The following is a 23,787-nucleotide window of genomic DNA, read 5'->3' on the forward strand; positions in this document are numbered from 1 at the left end:
TTAAAGATATCCAAAGCTAATTCTACTCTTTGCTGTATTTGTAATATTCCTCATAAAGAACAACTTTTGCATAGAATGTTATTTGTTAATTTTCTTTTATTAGGTTAGGTGTAGATGGAGTTTACTTTGAATCTGAAAAAACCTTAGAAAATAAACTCTCAGGGTGAAGAAAGAAAAAATTTGAGAAATGTTGATTTTCCTGTCTAAACTGGGTTGCAACTAACTATTCATTATTCCAAATGATCCTGAAGGACCTAATCCCAGCTCCCAGATCTTTATTACTTTCTTCCCTCCCCCAGTATCTTCAAAAGTTAATCCATCACACACCAGCGCTAGATGAATTACCTTAAATCAAAAATTTAATTACATAATCTCCTAATCAAGTAACTTGAACAAGTTATTGAAAAAGTCTAGATCAGTTCTGTCCAATAGAAATATAATAAGTCACACATGAAATTAAAAATTTTCCAGTAGCGGGCTTCCCTGGTGGCGCAGTGGTTGAGAATCTGCCTGCTAATGCAGGGGACACGGGTTCGAGCCCTGGTCTCGGAAGATCCCACATGCCACGGAGCAGCTGGGCCCGTGAGCCACAACTACTGAGCGTGCGCGTCTGGAGCCTGTGCTCCGCAACAAGAGAGGCCGCGACGGTGAGAGGCCCGCGCACCGCGATGAAGAGCGGTCCCCGCACCGCGATGAAGAGTGGCCCCCACTTGCCGTAACCAGAGAAAGCCCTCGCACGAACCGAAGACCCAACACAGCCAAAAATAAATAAATAAATAAATAAATAAAGTAGCTATAAAAAGTCTTCTTAAAAAAAAAAAAAAAAAAAATTTTCCAGTAGCTACATTTAAAAAATGAAAAAAAAAGAGTTGTCACTTTTAATATTATATTTTATTTAACTTAATATACCCCGAATATTCTCATGTCAACACATATTTAATATAAAAATTATTAGTAAGATATTTTATTCTCTTTTTTTTGGTATTAGATCTTCAAAATCCAATCTTCATTTTACACTTACAGCACATCTTAATTGAGACTAAATTTTCAACGATCAAGGAGAAATGTAGTCCTATTAATTAAGCTGTGTTTAACAAAAACATTTTACACAACTTACAACTTTTTTTTACACTGCTTCAATTTTTTTTTAATTGAAGTATAGTTGATTTACAATATTATGTTAGTTTCAGGTGTACAACATAGTGATTCAATATTTTTATAGCTTATACTCCATTTAAAGTTATTACAAAATATTGGCTATGTTCCCTGTGCTGTACAATATATCCTTGTCGCTTATTTATTTTATACACAGTAGTTTGTGCCTCTCAATCCCCAACCCCTATTTTTCCTTCCCTCTCCCCACTGGTAACCACTAGTTGATCTCAATATCTGTGTGTCTGTTTCTATTTTACTATATTCATTTGTTTGTTTTATTTTGTAGATTCCACATATAAATGCTAATATACAGTATTTGTCTTTGTTTACCCGGCTTCAATTTTTAAATACAAACTTTTTTTCTTTAATGTTTCTTTTTTTATCGAGGTATAATTGATATACAACATTGTATTGGTTTCAGGTGTACAACATGATTCAATATTTGTAAACACTGTGAAATGATTACCTTAATAAGTCTAGTTAACATCTGTCATCATACACAATTACAGAACTTTTTTCTCTTGTGATGAGAACTTTTAAAATTAAAAGTTAGCAACTTTCAAGTATGCAATACAGTATTATTAACTATAGTCGTCAATGCTATACATCACTATAACTTATTTATTTTATAACTGGGAGATTTTGCCTTTTGACTCCCTTCTCCTATTTTGTCTCCCCCAGACCTTTGCCTGTGGTAACCACAAATAAACTGTTCTCTGTATCTATGAGGTTTTTTTTTAGATTTTACATATAAGTGAGATCATACAGTATTTGTCTTTCTCTGCCTGACTTACTTCACTTAGCATAATCCCCTCTAGGTCCATTTATGTTGCTGTAAATGGCAAGATTTCATCCTTTTTTACGGCTGAGTAATATTCCATGGACACTTAGGTTGTTTCCATATCTTGGCTATTGTAGATACTGCTGCAATGAACGTGGGGGAGCATATATCTTTTCTAGTTAGTGTTTTCATTTTCTTTGGATAAATACGCAGAAATAGAACCACTGGATCATATGGTAGTTCTATTTTTAATGTTTTTTTTAAGAATTTGGGGATTAAAAAAAAATTATTTATTTATTTGGCTGCACCAGGTCTTAATTGCAGCATGCGGGATCTTCCTTGTAGCAGGCGGGCTCTTTTAGTTGCGAAGTGTGGGATCTAGTTCCCCCACCAGGGATCGAACCTGGGCCCCCTGCATTGGGAGCGTGGAGTCTGGAGTCTTAACCACTGGACCACCAGGGAAGTTCCTATTTTTATTTTTTGAGGAACCTTCATACCATTTTCCATAGTGGCTGCACCAATTTACATTCCTACCAACAGTGTAGGAGGGTTTCCTTTTCTCCAGATCCTCACTAACACTAATTATTTCTTCTCTTTTTGATGACAGCCATTCTAACAGATGTGAGGTGATATCTCACTGTGGTTTTGATTTGCATTCCCTTAATCATCACTTAATGATTAGTGATGTTGAGCAACTCTTCATGTAGTTTTTTGCCATCTGTTTGCCTTCTTTACAAAAATGTCTATTCAGATCCTCTGTCCGCTTTTTAATTGGAAGGATTTTTTTTCTTTTGCTATTAAGTTGTATGAGTTCTACATATGTTTTGAATATTAACCCCTTATCAGATACATGATTTGCAAATATTTTCTCCCATTCAGTAGGTTGCCTTTTCATTTGTTGATGGTTTCCTTTGCTGTGCAGAAACTTTTTAGTTTGATGCAGTCTAAATACAAACTTAAATGAATTAAAATGGGACAAAATTAACAATTTTCCTCAGCTGCCCTCACCACGTTTCAAGTGCTCAGTAGCCACATATGGCAAGTGGTTACCATATTGGACGGTGCAGATCTTGACTCCTTAGCATGATCCCAACCTATCATTCCAGTATTGTCTGGAACATAGACTATACACCCAAGAAGTGTATCTCCTTTTACCTAAGCCAAACTGAACTATTTGTCAGTTTTCAAACAGTTTCAAACATTTCCTGCCTCACAGTTTTTACTTTGCTATTGTCTCTGACTTAAAAATCCTTTTCACCCCTGCTTGCAAAAATCGTTTTCATCCTTCAAGGGTCAATTAAAGTGCAAGATCCTCACAGCCAAAGAAAAGCCATTTGAAGATTATACATGTTACGATACTCCATTCTATCTTGAATTTTAGATATCTAGTTTGGAACTCCATGGGAGCATGGTCTGGTTTGGGTTTTCTGGTCTGGTCCAGAATAGAATAGGGTTCCAGTACATGTTAGTTGAATCAATGAATGGTTGTATGTTGATTTTAATTTTTTTAAAGAAGATTAATTAATTAATTTATTTATTTTGCATTTTGCGGGATCTTTGTTGCGGCATGTGGGATCTTTCAGCTGTGGGTGCGGACTTCTTCCCCGACCAGGGATCGAACCCGGTCCCCCTGCATTGGGAATGCGGAGTCTTACCCACTGGACCACCAGGGAAGTCCCGTTGTATGCTGAAGTTGTAGAAATATGTGGAAATTGCCAGGTGATGGAAAAACTGAAGAAGTCCTTTCAGAGAGATGTAGGATCAAGACAATGGAAGAACAGTAAGAACAGCTTCAAATTTAACTGAAGCATTGCTTCCTCTAGAAACCTTCCTGATTCCTCAGTCTGCTCCTGCGAATTTTAATTGTCTTCCTTGTCTGTCTCCCTCATTCACATTTCCCTTAAGAGTAGGGATTTTGGACTTCCCTGGTGGCACAGTGATTAAGAATCCGCCTGCCAATGCAGAGTACACAGGTTCGAGCCCTGGTCTGGGAAGATTCCACACGCCACGGAGCAACTAAACCTGTGTGCCACAATTACTGAGCCCGCACACCACAATGAAGAGTAGCCCCCGCTCGCCGCAACTAGAGAAAACCCGTGCGTAGCAATGATAGACCCAATGCAGCCAAAAATAAGTAAATTAATTAATTTAAAATAAATAAAGTAGGACTCCTGTTTTAAAAAAAAAAAGAGTAGGGATTTTTTTTCTTTTCTCCAGTCTCGGCTCCACATAGGGCTGGACATGTGAATAAACAACTGGATGAACGAATGAACAAATTAAAACTTATCAATACGAGTTCCTATTTGCTTGAGGAAGAGCATAGTCATGTTTCCTGACCACACAAACAGGACAAGGCTGGCAGTGGAAGTAAACTCAGTGAGTACATGAACCCATAACCAATTATGTGGGGTTCTTTACACTATACGCCTGAGAGCGATCATTGAATATATAATATAGCACTACTGCAAGACTAAACCACAGACTATCGTGCTCATAACTGACCTGCTAAAATCATTCCACATGGTATGATGAAAATCAATCCACATGGGACAAAATAATTGACATCAGGATTGCTTTGGAAAATCTGGGGAATCTGGTCATTATGTTGATTTTAGAGTTCTCACCAACAGTCTGTAATTTTTTAAAAATAAATTTATTTTTTAATTTTTGGCTGTGTTGGGTCTTTGTTGCTGTGCATGGGCTTTCTCTGGTTATGGCAAGCGGGGGCTACTCTTCATTGCAGTGTGCGGGCTTCTCATTGCAGTAGCTTCTGTTGTTGCGGAGTACGGGCTCTAGGCACACAGGCTTCAGTAGTTGTGGCACGCGGGATCAGTAGTTGTGGCTCGTGAGCTCTAGAGCGCAGGCTCAGTAGTTGGGGCACACAGGCTTAATTGCTCCGTGGCATGTGGGATCTTCCCGGACCAGGGCTCGAACCCATGTCCCCTGCATTGGCAGGAGGATTCTTAACCACTGCGCCACAAGCGGAGCCTCTGTAATTTTTAAACTTTTAAAGTTTGTAAGTGCTTGGCACATAAAAAGATTTGATGTTTGTTGTATTGATTACAGAGCACAGATAGAAACAATACTCTTTTTTTTTTTTAAAATAATAAGTTTCAATAGGATTTTAAATTTGCCAGCCACAGGCCCTTTCATTTCATCGTAGCCACTTTTGTCACTCAGATGCGTTAAAACATTGTCTATAATTTTAACAGCTGTCTTAATGTTGACCAAAATTCTTTTTGAATTTCATTTAAAGAAATTTTTGTTTTTGCTTAAAATCACTAGTCTCCACTGCCAGGATCCGCTGTGGGCTGTGACTCACAAGGAGGGTAGCACTGGTGCACTGCACCGGCTCCTGAGAGCCAGTTGTGCACACTGCTCCCCAGCTCTGTGCTCAGTGAGATCACCCAGGTAGCTAGACATCTAGCACGGTGTGGGTATTTACACCATGGAAATTGGCAAATGTTACAAATCAGATTTTTTTTCTTTTTCTTTCTTTCTTTTTTTTTTCCCACACCACATGGTTTGCAGGATCTCAGTTCCCTGACCAGGAATTGAACCCAGGCCATGGCAGTGAAAGCCCAGAATCCTAACCACTAGGCCACCAGGGAACTACCTTTTTTTTTCTTTCTTTCTTTCCTTTTTTTTTTTTTAAAGCACTGATTTAACAGTGACTCCACTGAAAGTAAATAAGGCTTCTGAGAGAAATAGCTGATTCCATACCTGGGGCTAAGACATAGATAAGGCTGGAACATCTTACTGTGTCAGGAAGCATAGAAGTTTCCAAAGATCAGTGTAGCCATGTCAGAAGGACACAGGAGCCGATTTAAAAGGGACTCCTATTGGCCAAAGTTACGATAATTTGGGCATCAAAAAGAGAATACTGTCTGAGGTTAACATATTGTAAAGCTAAAAAATCCATAATGATACCAGAAGAAAAAAAAAGGTAACATCAAGTAATCTAAAAAGAAAGTGAATAGAACGTATTTCTGCTAAATCTTATTATTCAATCATATTTTTTTAAATAAAGAAATAAATTCATTTATTTTTGGCTGCATTGGTTCTTTGTTGCTGTGCGCGGCTTTCTCTAGCTGCAGCGAGCGGGGGCTACTCTTCATTGTGGTGCGTGGGCTTCTCATTGCGGTGGCTTCTCTTGTTGCGAAGCACGGGCTCCAGAGTGCAGGCTCAGTAGTTGTGGCTCACGGGCTCAGTAGTTGTGGCTTGCAGGCTCTAGAGCGCAGGCTCAGTAGTTGAAGCCTGGCACTGTTGTTTCTTGACTGCTCCTCCCTTGTCTCTGCATCTCTTCCCTTCCCTGATTAACAAGTGTTTGAACCTGCCCTCTAGTACTCAGGGAAAGTCAAGAAACGAGGGGCACAGAAAGGCTTTCATGCTCAGGGGCCCCATAGGGTCCTGCTCCGTTTCAGTCCCACAGATTAAAGGCTCAGCCTCACAAGACTGCCCCCACTTCAGCTGCCAATTGAAAGTCTGAGTTGTTACTTGTGCTTCTGACTGACTGGCTATAAATTGGAGGTTCCTATCACCCGTTTCTTGGGTTCAATCAATGTGCCAGACTGGCTCACAGAATTCAGAGAATGTTTACTTACATTTACCAGTTTATTACACAGGATATTATAACGTATTCAGATGAAGAGTGTCACCTACAAATGGGCCCTTGCCATCTACCTCTACAAGGATCAAATTATGAGCTACTGCAGGTGCTGACCTTTAACAGCCCCCTGAAAGGAGTTCAGGGTGGAGAGCAGAAATGAGGCACTCTGTGCTCTGGGAAAAAAACTGACAGAACAGGTCTTCAGATAGTTAGATATTTTCAGGAGCCGATTTTATGAGTCCAATTCTTGCATCTCCTCATATCTAGAAAAGCACTAAAATTCTTCATAGTGACATCTGCTCCTCGTGACTAGCAGAAACCTTCTGCCAAAAAATATGTTCTTGATTGTATGTACTTACCCTTCACCAAAATCACATATATACTGATCTTCCCCCTTACCTCTTTGGAGCAGTTTCTCAGAGCTATCTGAAATGCTGTCTCCCAGGCTATAGTCCTCATTTTTCCCCAAATCAAACTTAACTCACAACTTTCACCTTGTGCATTTTTTTTCTGTCAACAAGAGGTACATAGATAGGGCAAGGTCTGGAAAGATCCTAAGAGCAGAAACCTGTCTCCATGGAACTGGGATGCACCACACTCTCCAAATATGGATATGATCATCAGCTTGGAAACTCATCAAATCTCTTTGTTCCAGAGTTTTGTTTTGCTTTTTTTTTCTGGCTGCGTTGGGTCTTCATTGCTGCACGCGGGCTTTCTCTAGTTGTGGCGAGCAGGGGCTGCTCTTCATTGCGGTGCACAGACTTCTCATTGTGGTGGCTTCTCTTGTTGCGGAGCATGGGCTCTAGGCACACGGGCTTCAGTAGTTGCAGCTTGTGGGCTCTAGAGCGTGGACTCAGTAGTTGCGGCACGTGGGCTCAGTAGTTGTGGCTTGTGGGCTCTAGAGGGCAAGCTCAGTATTTGAAGCGCACGGGCTTAGCTGCTCCGCAGCATGCGGGATCTTCCCGGACCAGGGCTCGAACCCGTATCCCCTGCATTGGCAGGCGGGTTCTTAACCACTGCGCCACTGGGGAAGTCCCTGTTCCAGAGTTTTTGTAGAGTTTAACCTGTAGCTCCTCCTTGCCCCAACCTAGAGGTCAGTGGGTAGTGCTAAAAGTGTCCACCCTCTAATCGTTTGGTCTCTCTGGTGACCAGCCCCATCTTTAGGCTAGCCGGGGGCTGCACCCTGAATCACTTCACTGGCATAAATTTAGGTGCGTCCCAACGGGCTTCTTATGAATAACAAACATTCCTACCAGTCAGGAAATTCCAAGGGTTTTAGGAGATTTTATGCCAGGCATGGAGACAAAGGCCAAATATATTTCTTATTAAATCACCCAGCCCTAGCAAACAAATACAAATGGTTATTTAAAAATTTATAAGTAGTTAGGTATAGTTGAAACATAAAGGTATATGTGGGAGAATAGTAGAAATAAGACTGATTCTTAGGCAAGGGAATATATGTGGTTTCTAAGAGCAAAGACTTCGGAGCCAGATTGCCTAGGTATAAATCTGGTCAATTAAAAAAAAAAAAAAAATCTGGTCAATATCATTTACCAGCTACGTGTGTCAGCCTAGGCAAGTTATTTTCTCATTTAATAAAATGGATTCTTTGTGTCCATCAGACTCATTAGTAGATAATGCATGTTAACTGATATGGTAGTCGTTTTCCTTAAGTGGCTCAGTTTAACATAGTGTTTAATAAATGTGTATTAAATAAATTATATAGTATAGATGAAAAGAATCTGAAATCTTTCTAAAAGTTAGTAATGTTAAAACTTCAATTCTGACAGCCACAGGTCCCTTTTTATTTTACAGTAGCCATAACTTCAAGGCCTTGAACTTTTTGAGATTCTAAGAAATATAACTTTAAAGACTCCTGGCCCTGACAGAATTTTTCATTCTTTCATATTCTCAGGGATGTGCACTTTCTAAGAATACTTAAAATTACATCCACTTAAATTTAGGGTATTACCTTTGCCTTTGACTTGAGGCTATATTTCGAAAATCATTCTACCAACATTCCCCTTGAGTCAGAAAATGCCTTCTAACTGGTACATTTATGTTTAGTTGCTTTTGTATTGTTTATGAATAAAATATATGAGTAAATATGATTGAATAGGGACTTCCCTGGTGGCGCAGTGGTTAAGAATCCGCCTGCCAATGCAGGGGACACGGGTTCGAGCCCTGGTCCGGGAAGATCCCACATGCCGTGGAGCAACTAAGCCTGTGCGCCACAACTACTGAGCCTGCGCTCTAGAGCCCGCGAGCCACAACTACTGAGCGTGCGTGCTGCAACTACTGAAGCCCGTGCACTGCAACGAAGAGTAGCCCCCACTCGCCGCAACTAGAGAAAGCCCGTGCGCAGCAACAAAGACCCAACACAGCCAAAAAAATAAATCAATGAAATAAATAAATTTAAAAAAAAAATAAAGAAACAACAGTGTCGCCTTGGGACAGGATCCTGGCTCCGCCTCAAGGGATACACGTAACAATACCTTTGAGCTCTTCTGAAAACCCCAACAAATGGAAGATGTTAACTACTTGATGAAGCAGTCTTCATTCCAGAGAGGAGGTCACAGTTTTATATCCTCGAGAACCACAGGTCATCAGGAGACAATCTGAGGCCAGATTAAGGGATGCAGGCCCTGCACACACCCTGATCCTTTATCAGCAACTCCACCCTTGAAGCATTGCTATAAAACTCCTCACCAAATCCCCCTAGGTTGGGACACACAGTTTTTGAGGCATGAGCCCACTGTGACCCCCTTTGCCTGGCAAAGCAGCAAAGCTACTCTTTTCTACTTCACCCAAAAGTCTGTCTCCGAAATTCCATTTGGCACTGGTGCACAGAGGCCAAGCTTTCGGCACCAGGATGTGATGCTAGAATCAAGTAGACAGTGTCAGAATTCAGTTAAATTGGTAGGGTACCCAGTTAGTGTCAGCTGAGAATTGGAGAATTGCTTGGTGGTGTGGAAAAAAAAACATCAGAGGTTGCCATAACATTACACCAGACTGGGTGGCTCAAACAACAGAAATGTATTTTCTCTTAGTTCTGGAGGCTGGAAGTTCAAGATCAAGGTGTTGACAGGTTTGGCTTCTCCAGAGGCCTCTCTCCTTGACTTGGAGATGCCTGCTGCTTGCTGTGTCCTCATACAGCCTTTTTCCCTGTGTGCATGCATCCTTGGTTAACTCTTTTTGAGGGTCTAAATTTCCTCTTATAAGGACATCAGTCAAACTGGATTGGGGCTCACCCTGAGACTCTCATTTTAACTCCATAACCTCTTTAAAGGCTGTCTCTCCTAATACAATCATATTCTGAGGTACTGGGAGTTAAGACTTCAACATGAAGTTTGGAGAGACAATTGAGTCCATTACATCATGCTTCTATTGGAGACGCATTCTTTTGTACTCTTCTATCTTTTTTTTAAAATTAATTAATTAATTTATGGCTGTGTTGGATTTTTGTTTCTGTGCGAGGGCTTTCTCTAGTTGCGGCAAGCGGGGGCCACTCTTCATCGCGGTGCGCGGGCCCCTCACTATCGCGGCCTCTCTTGTTGCGGAGCACAAGCTCCAGACGCGCAGGCTCAGTAGTTGTGGCTCACGGGCCTAGTTGCTCCGTGGCATGTGGGATCCTCCCAGACCAGGGCTCGAACTCGTGTCCCCTGCATTGGCAGGCAGATTCTCAACCACTGTGCCACCAGGGAAGCCCTGTACTCTTCTATCTTGAATATCCTTGCAACTGGCTAACTCCTGGTCATACTAAAATAACCAGTATCTCTTCCCCTTTGTAAAACATTCCCAGAAAAAAGATCTAAGTAGATATAATTTCCTTTGTGCCATAATCTATCTCAAAAATACCTATGTATATCCTTAGGACTGCTGAATATCTAAACAAGCTATAACCTAATTAGTAAATTATGTAACATGATTATAGAAAAGATAAACGTAGTGATTCATAGAAGTCTCAAAAGAAGGCCCCTTAGATAAGAAAATTATTTTAGGGATGTAGGTGGGTGGGACTTCATAAAATTGGTTTAAGGTGATCCAAGTTCCTTTATTTCCCAAGAATCATTTCTTAAAGTATTCAAAGATCACAACTATACTAGCATCCTTGAAACTTTTTAGCTTATAAAGCATAAAGCCAATATAAAAAATGTAAAACCAGTTTTTTGTCTGTTTAGATGGCACCATCCATCTCTGAATCTCTGTCTAATCAGTCACCCAGCTCTCTCTGTTTGACATTAAAACACAAACAAACAAACAAATAAAAACTCTAGTAATAGTATAGGCCAGTCTGCTTTACTGGTAAGCACATACTGTTGAGGATTTGCTATCCTTACTCGTTAATGTTACAGCCTTTACTCCTAATCTAAATAGGCGTCTTGAAATGTATGCTTTTGGTCAATATTTTATGTCTTAGAACATCTCTTTTTATATGTTTAGGTCTGTTGTTAATTTTAAACCTGGTATAGTAATCCCCCTTATCTGTGGGAGATATGTTCCAAGACATCCAGTGAATGCTTAAAACTGTGAATAGTACCAATCCCTCTGTATACTATGCTCTTTCATATACATACATATGTGTATACAGTGTGCATATGATAGACAAAGGCATGGTTCATTCCCTGGGTGGGACGGAGGTGGACAGCACAAGATTTCATCATGTTACTCGGAACAGCACACAATTTTAAACTTACAAACTGTTTATTTTTGGAATTTTCTATTTAGTACCTTCAGGCTGCAGTTGACCATGGGTAACTGAAACCTCAGAAAGGAAAAAAGCAAATAAAGGGGGACTACTGTACTTTCTAAGTTTATTTAGTATATACAAGTCTATTACCATACCATATTATTGTGTGTACTACTTAATATATTCTGAATATCTGAAAAAGTGATGAATAAATATTTTTGAGAGAATTGAATAAATAAATGGTAATTTCCAGAGAGTAATTTCTCAGGATTTGACTAGGACTGAACATAGTTTTAATTGTATTTATATCCTGACTGTCTCTAAAAAGGATATGTTAACAAACAAAAGAAGAGTGGCCTGTATAGCTGATTCACTTTGCTGTACAGCAGAAACAAACACATTATAAAGCAACTAAACTCCAATAAAAATTAATAAAAAAAGAATAGTGGCCTGTATTTCTTAAACAAAAATACTCATTTGATGATGGAACTGGGTGGTTAAAGTTTGATATTACTTACCACTAAGATGATTAATTCCCTCCAGACTCATTCTATAAGTCCAGCATTACCCTAATACCAAAACTAGACAAAGACGTTACAAGAAAAGGCAGCTACAAACCAATATTTCTCATGAACGTAGATACTAAAATCCTTAAGAAAATATTACCAAAATTTCATACAACAATGAATAGAAAGAATCATACATCATGACCACCTGGGATTTATCCCAGGTATGCAAAGCTGCTCAGTATTTGAAAATCAATGTAATCCATCACATGAACAGGCTAAAAAAGAAAAATCACATGATCATATCAATAGATACAGAAAAAGTACTTGATAAAATCCAAAACCTACCATGATAAAAACTCTAAGTAAAGTAGGAACAGAGGAGAACTTTCTTAACTTGATAAAGAACATCTACAAAAAAACAAAACAAAACAAAAAAAACATGTAGCTAACAACATACTTAAATGGTTGAGAAACTCAAAGCTTTCCCACTAAGATCAGGAACAAGTTAAGGTTGTCTCCCCTCACAACTCCTATTCAACATTGTTCTATAAGTACTACCTAATGTAACAAGACAAGAAAAGGAAATAGAAGGTATATAGATTGACAAGGATGAAATAAAACTGCCTTTGCTTGAACGTGACATGATCGTCCATGCAGAAAATCCAAAAGAATTCACAAAAAAATTTCTATAACTAATAAACAATTATTGCAAGGTTGCAAGATACAAGGTTAATATACAAAAGCCAATCACATTCTTATATACGAGAAATAAAAAAGTGGAATTTGAAATTTAAAAAGCAATACCATTTATATTAGCATCCAAAAAAGTAAGTAACTAGATAAAAATCTAACAAAATATGCACCAGAACTATATGAGGAAAACTACAAAATTCTGATGAATGAAATCAAAGAACTAAATAAATGAAGAGGTAGTATATGTTCATGGATAGGAAGAATCAATATTATCAAGATGTCCGTTCTTATCAACTTGATCTATAGATTCAATGCAATCCCAATCAATATCCCAGCAAGTTAGTTTTTGGATATTGAAAAAGTGATTCTAAAGTTATATGGGGCTTCCCTGGTGGTGCAGTGGTTAAGAATCTGCCTGCCAATGCAGGCGACACAGGTTTGAGCCCTGGTCTGGGAAGATTCCACGTGCCACGGAGCAACTAAGCCCGTGCACCACAACTACTGAGCCTGCCCTCTAGATCCAGAAAGCCACAACTACTGAGCCTGCATGCCACACCTACTGAAGCCTGCGTGCCTAGAGCCCGTGCTCCACAACAAGAGAAGCCACTGCAATGAGAAGCCCACACACTGCAGCAAAGAGTAGCCCCCATTCGCAACTAGAGGAAGCCTGTGTGCAGCAACGAAGACCCAACGCAGCCAAAAATAAATTAAAAGAAAAAAAAATCCTAAAGTTTATATGAAGAGGCAAAAGACCCAGAATAGACAACACAATACTGAAAAAGAAGAAAAAAGTTGGAGGACTGACACTACCTACCCAACTCCAAGACTTACTGTAAAGCTTCAATAATCAAGACATTGTGGTACTGGTGAAGGAATGGACAAATAGATCAATGGAACAGAATAGAGAGCCCAGAAATAGAACCACATGAATATATATAGTCAAATGATTTTTGACAAAGAAACAAAGGCAACAACATGGAGCACAGACAGTCTCCTCAACAAATGGTGCTAGAACAGCAGGACATACACACACACACAAATTAATCTAGACACAGACCTTACACCTTTCACAAAAATTAACTCAAAATGGATCATAGGTCTAAATATAAAACAGAAAACTAGAAAACTCTTAGAAGATAACAGAGAAGAAAACCCAGATGACCTTGGATATAGAGATAACTTTTTAGGCACAGAACCAAAGGCACAATCCATGAAAGCAATAATTGATAAGTTGGGCTTTATTAAATTAAAAATTTCTGCTTTGTAAAAACACTGTCAAGAGAATGAGAATATAAGCCACAGATTGAGAGAAAATATTTGCAAAAGACACATCTGATAAAGGACCATTGTCCAAAATGTACAAAGAACTCTTAAAACTCAACAAGAACACAACTAAATGTTCTTTAATCATAAAAAAACCCTCAACAATAATAAAACAAACAACCTGATTAAAAAATAGGCCAGGGCTTCCCTGGTGGCGCAGTGGTTAAGAATCCGCCTGCCAATGCAGGGGACACGGGTTCGAGCCCTGGTCTGGGAAGATCCCACATGCCGTGGAGCAACTAAGCCCGTGCGCCACAACTACTAAGCCTGCGATCTAGAGCCCAAATGCCACAACTACTGAGTCCACGCACCAAAACTACTGAAGCCTGAGCGCCTAGAGCCCGTGCTGTGCAACAAGAGAAGCCACCTCAATGAGAAGGCCGCACACTGCAACAAAGAGTAGCCCCCGCTTGCCGCAACTAGACAAAGCCCGCACACAGCAATGAAGACCCAACGCAGCCAAAAATAAATAAATTAAATAAATAAATTTAAAAAAAAATAGGCTACAGACCTTAACAGACACCCCACCAAAGAAGATATGTTGATGGCAAATAAGCATTTGAAAAGATGCTCCACTCACTCATATGTCATATGGGAAATGCAAATTAAAACAACGATGAGATACCACTACACACTGATTAGAATGGTCAAAATCTGAAACACTGACAATACCAATTGCTGGCAAGGATGCGGTGCAATAGGAACTCTCATCCATTGCTGGTGGGAATGCAAAATGGTACAACCACTTTGGAAGAGAGTTTGGTAGTTTCTTACAAAACTAAACATACTCTTACCATATAATCCAGCAATCTCACTCCTTGGTATTTACCCAAAGAAGTTGAAACTTATGTCCACACAAAAACTTGCACACAGATGTTTATAGCAGCTTTACTCATAATTGCCAAAACTTGGAGGCAACCAAGATATCCTCCAACAGGTGAATGTATAAACAAACTGTGGTACATCCAGACAATGGAATGTTATTCAGCACTAGAAGGAAATGAGCTATCAAACCAGGAAAAGACATGAAGGATCTAAGGATCCTCCCCTAATGCATCCCTAATGCATGTTAATAAAATAAAGAAGCCAATCTGAAAAGGCTACATACTGTATAATTCCAACTCTATGACTTTCTGCAAAAGGCAAAACCATGGAGACAGTAAAAAGATCACTGGTTGCCAGTGGTTGAGAGTGGGTGATGAGAGGAGGGATGAATAGTTGCAACACAGAGGTTTTTAAGGGCAGTGGAAATATTCTATATGATACTGTAATGATGGATACATGTCATTATCCGTTTGCCCAAATCCATAGAATGTACAAGACCAAGAATGAACCGTAATGTAAAGTCTGGATCTTGGGTGATTGTGATGTGGCAATGTACATTCATCAATTGTAACAAGTGTACCACTCTGGTGGGAGATGTTTATAATGGGGGAGGCTATGCATTTGTGGGGGAAGAGGGTGTATGGGAAAAAATCTCTGTGCCTTCCTTTTAATTTTGCTTTAAACCTCAAACTGCTCTAAAAAAAAAAAAAAATCTTAAAAAAAAATTACCAATTCCCTATACAAGCAATTTTCTCCAATCTTGAAAGCAGAGGCTGTGCTCATTTCATTTCATATCTCTTCCTCCAACACCATTTCCATCACCCTCTCAGTGCTTGGCACAGTTCATTATTTAGAGTATTTTGGAGGAATTAAATAATTTCACTTTGGAGGCAGACAGTTCTGTATGGAAGAGAATGTACTGATTGGACATAAACTCTTAATTCTTATTGGTAAACCACAATGCCAACTAAAAGTTTATAACCTGTCTCTTGTCAATTTCACCAACACAACTCACCTTTTAAGCCCTACCTAATCAGTCAACTAGGCTTGCTCCTTGTCAATTTTTTAATGAAATTCAATTATTAATTTCTATTGAACAATTAATTCGTAAGAATGTCTTATGAAAACAACAATGAACTTTAATGTTCATTAAACATGTTTAATACCATACCCCAAACTTCTTTGAACATATGCCCTTATTTAGTACTGTCTCTTCAGAAACTTCATTTCATGCTTTTAAGTCTGTTGTCAATGTGACGTAATTTTTTTTGGATCAAGTACTTTTTTTTTTTTTTTTTTCCTTTGGCCACATCCCACGGCTTGTGGGATCCTAGTTTCCCGACCAGAGATTTAACCTGGGCCCACAGCAGTGAAAGTGCGGAGTCCTAACCACTAGGAAACTCCTTGGATCAAGTACTTTTTAATACTTGGCAGAAATTAAATTGATTCTACCATACCATAGCATCATGTTTATTATACTTATTGCTAATAATCAATAATAATGTCAGAATATGCTCTAAACAATAGCTAGGAAGGTAAATAGATCATTATAATTGACAAAGGCAGAGCTGAAGAAAAAGGAAGAACCAGGTTACTAAGAGGGGTGAGTGTCTATGTCACAATTCAAACCAAGAAAAAAATAAATAAAACCACTACCTTATACAACAACTGCCCACAATTCAGCCCCAAACTCTCCCCAATGCCAACAGACACCCCACCAAAGATATTAAGTGGAAAGTTCCAGGAATAATTCATAAGTTTAAAACTGCATGCTGTTTTGAGTAGCATGATGAAATCTTGTGTCATCCTGCTCCGTCCCACCTGCGGAGTGACAGGCTAGACTAATTCTGAAAGATAAGCAGCACAGAGAAAAACCTCTGGGTTTCTATATACAGAGACCCTCTCCAGTGTTTTCATAGCTGGTCTTCTTCCAGGATTAGAGCCAAGACTCTCTCTCCTTGCTGAGCGTCTTAGTGCTCCCCTGAAATGATCACCCACCACTGAAGCAGGAGCTCCTCTCTGACACCTCCCCTTACTGTGCTGCCTTGAGCAGGAACACAAATATCCTCTTCACTCACTGTTTACCCTTTTTTATCACCCAGCAGAGACTTGGCACTATTAAGTTACCTATTTCCTCTTATTATCAACAGTAGGACGAATAGGTAAGGTAAGAGAATAATTACAGTGTAGTGTAGTTGACTGGGCAGAGGATTAGAAGTCAAAAGAGTGAAATTTGAGTCCCACCTCTGGAACATGAAGAGTTTAGAGTTTAGACGTTTGAACTGGTCCTTTAACATCTCTATATCTCAATTTCAGTATTTTTAAATTTTATTTTATTTATTTATTTATTTATGGCTGTGTTGGGTCCTCGTTTCTGTGCGAGGGCTTTCTCTAGTTGCGGCGAGTGGGGGCCACTCTTCATCGCGGTGCGCGGGCCTCTCACTATCACGGCCTCTCTTGTTGCGGAGCACAGGCTCCAGATGCGCAGGCTCAGTAGTTGTGGCTCACGGGCCCAGTTGCCCCGCAGCATGTGGGATCTTCCCAGACCAGGGCTCGAACCCGTGTCCCCTGCATTGGCAGGCAGATTCTCAACCACTGCGCCACCAGGGAAGCCCTCAATTTCAGTATTTAACTGCAGGTTATAATACCCAGCTCAAAGAATTTTTGGGATAAAGAAATCAAATAATGCAAGTGGAAGGAAACCCGATAAACTTTAAAGCCCTAGCAAACAGTCATTTAGTCAGTCATTTATGCATTTTTCATCAACTGTTTATTGAATACCTACTGCATGCTAGCTACAGTTCTAGGCACAAGCAATATGAACGTCGCTAAGACAATGTCCCTCTCCTCACAGAGCTTAAAATTTAATGTAGAAGGCCTGTGAAAGGTTAATTTTATGAGCCAGCCTGGCTGGGCCACCATACCTAGATATTTGGTCAAACATTATTCTGGATGTTTCTGTGAGGGTGTTTTGTTGTTGTTGTTTTGTTTTGTTCCCCCCCCCCCCGACTGACAGCTTTATTGCTGTGGGGAAGGGGACAGATCGCTCAGGAGCTCTTGGTGGGACGGGTCCGCTTCCTCGGCACCATCACAGGCTTCTGGCTGCGCAGGACGTTGCTGGCTCTGCAGAGGGCGGCCATGCGCAAATCCGGGCGCTACTTGTTGTTTCGGATTATGTGCTGGATGCTGGTGAGGGTGGCCCGGGCGTTCTTGTTGATGCTGGTCCGCATGTAGGAAGTGGCCAGCTTTCGCGGGCTGGATCTCTGCTTCGTGACCGCCACGACCCCTTTGCCGGCCACCGCCGGCTCCACGCCCACAGTCTTGCGGGGAATGAGCCCATTGTAGCGGAAGGAGTTGCGGGCCTTCAGGTTATTGGGCTCGGGGCCGTACATCTGCCTCTTCCTCTTGATCAAGAAGCTGGAGCGGTTCTGCACGACCATCCATTGCAGATGCGCGGACATGGTGGCACCTCCTCTCGTTGCGGCGGCCGGCGATGGAAAGAGGGGGGGTGTTTTGGGATGAGATTTACATTTAAGTGATGGATTTCGAGTACAGCTGGTTGTCCTCCATAATGTGGGCAGGCCTTGTCTAATCAGTTGAAGACCTAAAAAGAACAAAGAAGGGACACCTTCCTCCCCAACCCAACCCAGTCCCCCGCAAGAAGAATTCTACCAGCAGACTGTTTCGGACTTCAACCGCAACACCAGCTTTCCTGGGGCTCTAGCTTGATGGCCTTTGTACTTGAACTGCAGCACTGGCTCTTCCTCGGTCTCCAGCTTGCCAGCCCACCCTGCAGATTTTGGACTTGCCAACTTCTATAATCACATGAACAAATCCCTCAAAAAAAAATCTTTTTCTACATACACGTATCCCCTGCTTTTCGAAAGTACGCTTTACGCCACTTCACTTTCATGAAAGATATACAAACATTAGTACCTGTTTTCACTAACCAAAAGAAATCGGAAGAGGATTTTCACTTTCAGGGAAAAAGGTGAAAAGTGAAAACAGCGTTAAGTAAGCATTTGTTTTGCAACGAGCCATTATAGAGACCGCACCCAGCCCCAGCTTTGAGAGTGGCCCTGCAAGTTCCTTCCCCAGGATCTACACTCAGCATTTCAGCGTCAAGCTGCCATAGCTTTGAACTACGACTCTGAGCATCTCTGCTTTATCTTGATTTATTTTGTGCACCCGTTAGCAAGATGTGTCCTAAGGTAATTGCCTCTTTGTTTTGTGCCATTTCAGCTTAAGAAGGGTTTCATAGGAAGGCTGTACTTCCAGATAACTGGGAAAACCTGTATTTACACATTCTATTGGTTCTGTTTCTTTGCAGAACCCTGACTAATACAGATTTTGGTACCAAGAAGTGGGGTGCTGCTATAACAAATACCTAAAAATGTGGGTAGACTCTGGAGGAGTTCTGAGACACACGCTAGAAAAAGCCTAGATCACCTGGAAGAAATTGTTGGTAGGAGTATGAATGATAAAGGCGATTCTGGTGAAGTCTCAGATGGAAATGAGGAACATGTTATTGAAAATTGGGGGAAAGTTGATCCTTGTTATGAAGTACCAAAGAACTTGGTGGAATTGTGTTTTAGTGTTTTGTGGAAAGTAAACTTTGTGATAAAATAGGATATTTAGCTGAGGAGATTTCTAAGCAAACTGTTAAAGGTATGATTTCCCCTCGCTGCTTATAGTAATGTGAGAGGAGAGAAATAAATTGAAGGAGGAATTGTTAGGCAAAAAGGAACCAGAAATTGAGGATTTGGAAAATTCTCAGCCTATCCATATGGCAAAAAACAAGAAAGCTTGCTCTGGAGAGGACACCATGGGTATGGCTGGAAAATCATTTGATAAAGGGATTAGGAGTGAAATTCCTGGGTTTAATCAGCCATCTCAGCAGAATCTAGCAATAGAGTTGGTGTTACACCAGCAGAAACACTGCCAGACTAGACTAAAAGGTGAAGAGATAAGACAAATTGAAGGAAGGCTATCAGACTTCTGAGATTCTACAGGATAGGGCAATAGATCTATCAACATGTGTTATCCTTTAAGGGAAGAATGACCCTGATTCATGATGATATCATGGGAATGATATCAGAGAGCTGCCACTCCCACCACAGACCTAGCGCACACAGGCCATCAAGGCAAGGCTCTCTCCTCCTCAGGTTCAGTGGGTCAGGCCAGTGGCCAGGGCTGAGGGAGCAACAGGGCCACCTCAGTGGGCCTGGAGGTCAGAGCACTGAGCCATAAGAATTATTTTTGAGACTTAAAATTTAATGGAATATTGATTTCATGGATATGACAACAAAAGCACAGGCAACAAAACCAAAAATAAACAAATGGGACTACATCAAACTTAAAAACTTTTGCTCATCAAAGGACACAATAACAGAGTGAAAAGGCAACCTATGGAATGGGAGAAAATATTTGCAAATCATATATCTGATAAGGGGTTAATATCCAGATTACATAAAGAACTCATCAACAAAATAATCAAATAAACTGATTAGAAAATGGGCAAAGGACAGGAACAGACATTTCTTCAAAGAGGATATAAAAATGGCCAACAAGCATATGAAAAGATGCTAAACATCATTAATCATCAGAGAAATGCAAATTAAAACCACAATGAGATATCTCTTCACACTCATTAAGATGGCTACCATCAAAACAAACAAACAAAAAACCCCAGAAAATAACAAGTGTTGGTGAGGATGTGGAGAAATTGGAACTATTGTGCACCATTGGTGGAATAATAAAATAGTGCAACTGCTATGGAAAACAGTATGTCAGTTCCTCAAAAGATTAAAAACTTCTAGGTACTGAAAGTACTGAAAGCAAGGGCTCAAAGAGGTATCTGCACACCCATGTTCACAGCAGCACTATTCACAATAGCCAAAGATGAAGCAACCCAACTGTCCATCAGTGGATGCATGGATAAATGAACTGTGGTGTATACATACAATGGAATAGTATTCAGTCTTAAAAAAGAAGGAAATCTTGTCACATCCTACAACAGGATGAACCTTGAGGGTATTATGCTAACTGAACTAAATTAGTCAAAAAACACACTGTATGATTCCACTTAAATGAGGTGTCTAAAGTCGTCAAACTCATAGAAACAGAAAGTCGCATGGTGGTTGCCTATAGCTGGTGAGAGAAAGAAAAGGGGACCTGTGGTTTAATGGGTACAGAGTTTCAGGTTTTTGTTTTTGTTTTTGTTTAATTTTATTGAAGTATAGTTGACTAACAACGGTGTGTTAGTTTCAGGTGCAGAGTTTCAGTTTTGCAAGATGAAAAAGTTCTGGAGATCTGTTTCACAACAATATGAATATACTTAACATTACTGAACTGTACACTTAAAAGTGGTTAGGATGGTGAATTTTATGTTATGTGTTTGTTACCACAATAAGAAACAAAAGGGAAAAAAATCTAATGGAATTTACCTTGCCAAGTTTTGGACTTGTTTGGGACTCCTGACCCCTTCCTTCTTTCCGATTTCTCCCGTTTTGGAATGGGACTATCTATCCTATGTCTGTCCTACCACTGCATTTTGGAAGCACAATAACGTGTCTGCTTTCAGAGGTTCATAGCTGGAGAGGAATTTTGCCTCAGGTTGAATCATACCTCGAGTCTCACTCACACCTGAGCTGGATGATATTCAGATGAGACTTTGTAGTTGGAATGGATACTGGAATGCGTTAAGCCTTTGGGGGCTGTTAGGGTGGAGGTAATTGTACTTTACATGCGAGAAGGACATGAATTTGGGGGGGCCAGAGGGTGGGGTGTTACAGACTGAAGTGTGTCCTCCTAAAATTCACATGCTGAACCCCTAACCTCCAGTACCTTAGAACGTGACTGTCTTTGGAGACAGGGCCTTTGAGGGGGTGATTAAGCTTAAGCGAAGTCGTAAGAATGTGACGTAATCCGACGTGGCTAGTGTTCTTATAAGAAGAGAAAGAGACACCAGGGGCGTGCACACAGAGGACAGGCCTTTTACGGACACAGCAAGGAGGCAGCCACCTGCACGGAGACAGGTCTCAGGAGAAACCAGCCCTGATCTTGGTCTTCCAGCCTCCAGACCTGTGAGAACATAAATTTCTGCTCTTTAAGCCACCCAGGGACTTCCTGGAGGTCCAGTGGTTAAGACTCCACACTCCCAAAGCAGGGGGCACAGTTTCGATCCCTGGTCGGGGAACCAAGATTCCCGCATGCTGCTGTGTGGAGTGGCCAGAAAAAAAAAAAAGCCACCCAGTGTGTGGTATTTTGTTATGGTAGCCCTAGCAGACTACTACAACAGACAGCAAACAAACACACAAATACATAATGTCAAGTAATGATAAGGGAGCACTTGGGAGATTATATGAGCAAGGTACGGTAATAAAGAGTTGGGGAGGAGGGTTATTTAAGGCAGGGTGCTGAGGGTAGATCTCAGTAGAGATGACATTTGAACAGAACCCTGAATGACGTGAGGGAGCAATTCTTGGGAGCATGTGTGAGAAGACCGTTCCAAACAGGAAGGCATTTCAAACACAAAGACACCAAGCGAAGGATGTGCTCTTGGCCTGGTGCCCAAAGACTGAGGGGCAGGAGTGCGGTGAACCAGGGGCAGAGAGGATGGAGAAGCTGTTGGAGAGATAAGCAGGAGTCTGATCACGCAGGGGCATGGTAAGGGATGGCTTGGATCCTGGATTGTATTCTAAATGTGACAGGAAGCCAGGAAGCTACAAAGCCATTTTAGGTTTTGGGGTGAAGGAGTAACCTTAGTTGATTTATGTTTTTAAAAATGTATTTGCTGTTGAATGGAGAAGATGAGAGAGGAGAGCAAGAGTGGAAACAGAGACCAACTGGGAGGCCACTGGTCCAGGTGAGAAATGATGAGGGCTTGGACGACGGCGGTAGTAGTGGCAGTAGTGAGTCGTTGTATTTGAAATATATTTTCGAGATACAACCAACAGGAGTAACTAACTGGATGTTGGGCGTGAGGAAAAAAACAAGGAGTCAAGAATGATCCTAAGGGTTTTGGCCTGGGTAACTGGAGTTGCCATTTAGTTCAGTCAGGAAAACAGAGAGAGGAGGGGTCAAATCAAGAGTTTTGTTTTAGACATGTGAAGTCTGAGATATCGTTAGGATACTCACTGATAATAGTGCACTAATAATAGAACACTCTCCTTGTTTTCCCCAGCTTCTGGCAATATACATATACAAAAGATATGGTTCCTGCCTTTACGGTCTCATGGAAGGGGGTGGAGAGTGACATATAAATCAATTTTTTTTAAATTAATAGGTTTTATTTGGGGGGAGCAGTTTCATGTTTACAGAAAAATTGCTTAGAAAGTACCCATATACTTCCTCACCTTCCGTATTATTAACATCTTGCATTAGTATGTACATTTGTTAACAACTGATGAACATTCATTGACATACCTTAGTCACCCGAAGTCCATAGTTTACATTAGGGTTCACTCTTGGTCTTGAACATTTTACAAATTTGGACCAATCACCCATCATTACAGTATCATATGGAATAGTTCCACTGCCCTAAAAGACCTCCAGCTGTTCATCCCTCCCCCCCACCCATCCCCCACCCCCAATCCCTGGCAACTAGTGATCATTTTACTATCTTCACAGTTTCGCCTTTTGCAGAACGTCATATAGTTGGAATCATACAGTATGTAGCCTTTTCAGATTGGCTACTTTCACTTATTAATATGCATTTTAGGGTCCTCTATGTCTTTTCATGGCTTGATAGCTCATTTCTTTTTAGTGCTGAATAATATTCCATTGTCCGGGTATACCATATTTTATCTCTTCACCCACTGAAGGACATCTCGGTTGCTTCCAAGTTTTGACAGCTATGAATAAAGCTGTTATAAATACTCACGTGCAGGTTTTTGTGTAGATGCAGCTTTTCAACTCATTTGGATAAAATACCAAGGAATGTGATTGCTGGATTGTAAACAAGTATTTTAAATGTCAATTTCTATACAAGGGCCAACAGGGAACACAGACCATTGCTTGCAGGAAGCAAAGAGCTTTCTTTGAGTTCCTTAAGTTTACTGTAGCAATGCTCTAAAACTATAAATGTGCTTCCTTCTCTGTATGACTATTAGTCTGACACTATCACCAGGATACCCCTGCCTGGCTCATTTACAGGAAGGCAGCCACTGAATAGCGATAACTGAAGTGCTCGTGCTGACTC

At 40.6% G+C, this 23,787-nt stretch overlaps 1 protein-coding gene and 1 pseudogene across 2 annotated transcripts in view; both read right to left on the reverse strand.

Moving 5' to 3' along the window:
- SLC2A3 (solute carrier family 2 member 3) overlaps positions 1 to 23,787 on the reverse strand; it is an 83,229-nt gene that overhangs the window by 16,748 nt on the left and 42,694 nt on the right. The gene's annotated exons all lie outside the window — the stretch shown is intronic.
- LOC102997593 (60S ribosomal protein L28-like) overlaps positions 17,633 to 23,787 on the reverse strand; it is a 48,493-nt pseudogene continuing 42,338 nt past the window's right edge.

This window comes from Balaenoptera acutorostrata, chromosome 11, assembly GCF_949987535.1.
Source record: "Balaenoptera acutorostrata chromosome 11, mBalAcu1.1, whole genome shotgun sequence".
In the NCBI taxonomy this organism is placed as follows: Eukaryota; Metazoa; Chordata; class Mammalia; order Artiodactyla; family Balaenopteridae; genus Balaenoptera; species Balaenoptera acutorostrata.